The sequence below is a fragment of the Sciurus carolinensis genome, chromosome 11 (assembly GCF_902686445.1).
Source record: "Sciurus carolinensis chromosome 11, mSciCar1.2, whole genome shotgun sequence".
Classification (NCBI taxonomy): Eukaryota; Metazoa; Chordata; class Mammalia; order Rodentia; family Sciuridae; genus Sciurus; species Sciurus carolinensis.
The window spans coordinates 28,557,035-28,561,399 of NC_062223.1; the positions used below are offsets into that span (position 1 = coordinate 28,557,035).

The 4,365-nt window shown below is 35.2% G+C and overlaps 1 pseudogene; it reads right to left on the reverse strand.

The window, feature by feature from the left end:
* Positions 1 to 427: 427 nt before the first annotated feature.
* LOC124959361 (olfactory receptor 4S2-like) lies at positions 428 to 1,379 on the reverse strand (annotated as a pseudogene).
* Positions 1,380 to 4,365: the final 2,986 nt, after the last annotated feature.

Below are 4,365 nucleotides of genomic sequence, written 5' to 3' on the forward strand. Positions count from 1 at the left end.
TTTGATTCAAACTTTGTAGGAACTAATGTTTTCAAAACATGCTTTTCAGCAAATCATGTTTACCCTGATAACTGTGTCACAGTTGTCTAATATGTACCGGGAGAGTTCTTAACCCTGTAAACTCAAGTAATTCCGAGTAGGTTTTAAAATCATGTAAAGAAAATGAAAACAGGTAAAAATGAGAGAAGATAGTGAGACTGAGATTCTGTGCTTTGTAAGATTTCTTCAGTCATGATATTTTAAGAAAGTGTTTGATTAATAAATAAAAAAACAATTACTAAGTAATGATGAATGACAGCCTAGTTTTTAACAATATGTTTTTGTGTCATTTTTTCCTCCTGAAAATTTAGTTGAGTCATAATTTTGTTTGTTGTGAACTGTGTATAAGCAAGACTGACAAAACTTAAGATTATTCTGCCTAAAATTATTACTTCCAACTATTTGCCATTAGTGTTCTCAAAAACCTTCCACTCCACAATTTCCTCATGGTATTCTTTACTTCTGTATTTCTCAGAGTATAAATCATAGGATTTAGCATGGGAGTGATGATAGTGTAAAACACAGCCACCATCTTATCCTCTGAGAAGGCCACATAACGGTGCATGTATGTGAACACACAGGGACCAAAAAATGATGACTACCGCAATGTGGGCACAACAGGTGGACAGAGATTTGTGTCTTCCTTCTGCCGACTGCTTTCTCAGAGACACCAGAATGACACTATAGGAGATGAGCAAAAATACAAAACTCCCCAGAGTGATGGTACCACTGTTGGCTGTCACAACAGCACCAATAACATAGGTGTCTGTGCAGGCAAGTTTGAGCACAGGACGGACATCACAAAAGTAGTGATCGATCTCATTGGGTCCACAGAAGGCTAGGTGGACTATCAGAGCCACTTAGATAATGGAATGCAAGAATCCACTTACCCAGGTCCCCAACAATATTTTACTGCACCTCTCCTGGTCCATGATGGTCATGTAGTGCAGGGGATTACAGATGGTCACATAATGATCATAGGCCATTACTATGAGGATGAAGATCCCCACCAAAGAAATGCACCCCAAAAACTTGCAGATGCACCCCACAAATGAGATAATTTTGTTCTTTGCTAGCAGGTCAACAATCATCTTGGGGGCTGTGACGGAAGAGAAACAAATGTCCACAAATGACAAGGAGTTGAGGAAGAAATACATGGGAGTCTTCAGAAGATTTCCCATGAAGATGGTCGGCATGATGAGGAGGTTTCCCAGAAAAATGACTGTGTAGAAGAAGGAGAACACCACAAAGCAGGCTGCTTCAACTTCTGGGTTCTGAAAAAGGCCCCGAAAAATGAATTCAGTTACATTGTTTATTTTTTCCATGGGATGGGTCCAGTAGGTCAAATTCTTGAAAGAATTATATTACCTAAAAAAAAAAAAAAAAAAAAAAAGGAAAGAAAGACTTTCAGGATTTATTTTTAACTCAGAATAAATGAATGATCAGAGTATTTGAAAATGAAAAAAATGGGTACTGACTGCTGGTTGGCACTAGAGTGTATTTATTCTGATGCCTTTTCCTCTATAATATCCCTTTTCCAGTTTATTCACTTTAAATGAGGAAGCAAAGTCCAGAGAAATAAATCACATCTAAATGTAATGAAAGTCACATATCTAGTTAGGAGTTTATCTTAGATATCTGAGTTTATATTTTTTTGTGGATAAAAGCTCACTTAGTTCTCTTTCTATAAAAGATATAATCAACTTTTGGAAGAACTCTATGGATATAGTGTTATCTGTATATCTGATTAAGTTTCCCTTACTTGGATCATAGAAGTAAAAACATGTCCACATGGTGCCTTCTGAATACTGCCATGCCTGGTCACTACATTCACTTAGGTTTCCCTGATATGTTGAGGTTGGGTGACTTCTGCAGGCTGTCCTTCAGATATTTCTGTGGATGAGCTTATGGTCCCTGCTGAGCTTAAGTACCTACAGTGAATAGATGCTGGAGTGTGTAATCAAAAGAAGAGGACTCCTACACAAACCTGACTCTAAAATGACATTGCTGTAAACTGGGTAAATCATTTACCATTAAGGAGCTTTTGTTTTATCATTTGTGAAAACACAGACTTTTAATTCATTTTCACCATATGGATAGTAATTTCTATCTTGACACTGAATTTCTCATGTAGGTTAAAATAAAGGTAGAAAATAAAGAGAAAAGAAGAAATAAGTCTGTGGAGCTAATGAAGCCCTGTTGACTTGAGAAGAGGAGTCTCAGGGTATTTCTGTACCTTCAAACTCAGAGTAATGGAGGATTCCCCAGGATTTACTATGAATTGGTATTTTAAAGTTTTGTCTATTAAGTGGAAAATGTACCAAGAACAAGAACAAAACAAACAAAAGGAAATACTGCCTTTTAATGTCTGTATCCCTCATGTATCTTTCCATTTTTTTTTTAAAGTCTCCTTACAGAATATTTGAGTTTTCTCTGTCTGGGTGAACTCAAAATTTCAGGAAGAGATTGTCCTTTAGTGATTATTATTATAGGTTTAGGAAATTTTGGTTTATTTAAATGGATTTAATTTAATTTAAGTGGACCTTAGTTCCAGACTCACTAGTGGGGCTACTTAAGTTTGGGTAGAGAAGGGCACATGGAGTTACTCTGACTAATGGGCTTGTTAGGCTCTTCATGAAGTCAAGTCACAGACATAAATGATTCCTGTCATTATAGGCTGTGCCCTATAACCCCACCTCTTCACCACCTGTCTAGTTCATTGCTTCCACTGCTATTGAACCTGACGGTCTCAGCTAGCCTTTCTGCAGCACTATCTTCCCAGGGACTTTCTGCTTTGGAACAATTACAGGTTTAGTCAGAACTGTATATTAGAGTTGATAATCATTAAAGTCCACCTTCTCTTGTGCATTTCACACTAATTATAATTATAATGGTACAATATAATAATAATACTGTAATTCAGATTTGAAATCAAACCCATGTCCCTACATTTACACAATTCTTCCTCTGCTACTGTTTTGCTAAATTTAGCAAAAAGTACTATTCTCCACTGAGAAGCACTTCAGTAAAAAAGAACTCAACTCACAGACTATTTAATAACCATATATTATGTTGCTTAACTCCTTTAGACGAAAATAAACCTCTACACCTGAGTTCTGCTCCTATAGTGTCCTTACCACAAAATTCTAGAAATCTTCTGTCACCTGACATCAAGACTGTCCTGAAAGGAATTCACCTTCCCCTTTCTGATTATTTACAATGGAATAGCATCACACTTTGCTTTGCAATGACTGGCATCTTCTTATGGTACTTGTACTATCCTGACTCAGAGTTATTCCGGATGCATTTTATCATATTATCATCCTAGTGTTCTCCTCTATAACTCCTTGGAACTCTGCCTTACACTTATATTACAGAGTCTTACACTAATTCCTATGTCATCAAACACTTCATATTTGTTAGAGAACAATGAAATCTCACCAGTTTTTTGTAGGATTTGCATTTTGCTTTGTTTTTCTGTCTCTTCCTAGTATAATTTTGGTAGTGATGTCCAAAGTGAAATAAGTGATGCTTGAGAAATAACTTTGTAAATAATCTGTACCTGAATATATCTGATTCCCTAAACACAAAAGGTTCTAGACATCAGACTTTGCGATCTCTCACCTAATGAAATCTGCCATTCCATGGAAGCTTTAGCAAGGAATGCTCATTTCTCTACTCATAAGGATATTTGAAAGCAATGATGCAATGCCATAATGACCTTAGGGAGAGCTTTTCCTCAGATGTTCCCCATAATCAAAACCAAATCACCAACCTGACAATGAGATTTTAGGTAGAGGTTTCTTTTGAAGTTTTTTTAAATTAAGAAATATCTTTGTTTGAAACCAATTGATTCTCACATTTAGAACCATACCTAATTTAAACCAATTCACCTAACACAAATAATTTATGATTACATACTTGTTCCTTTAATTAATGACCTCAGATATTCACATTTAATAGGTAATTTCATAAAATAATATGGAATCTTTTCTTTCATTGAAAAATATTGAATTTTTTCTTCTCTTTTGAAATTTCTACTTGAAAGAATACTGTGGATTGAATTGGTGCTTTGGAGTTCACTGCTTTTCTACTAAATTGGGTATATATCAATTTCTAGAGAATGGAGGTATGTTAGTTTCAGGTATGATATTTGCCTGAACTGAACTGTAGTGTGGACAAATATTCTTTAAGTTTTTTTTTTTAAGTAAAAATCTTAATTAATATGACTTTTGACCATATACTATTGATTTCCATTTCCTATTTCTCTTATTTTATTAACGTTGTACTTGTTTCTTTGTTTTTTCTTTCCCTTTAATACCCATC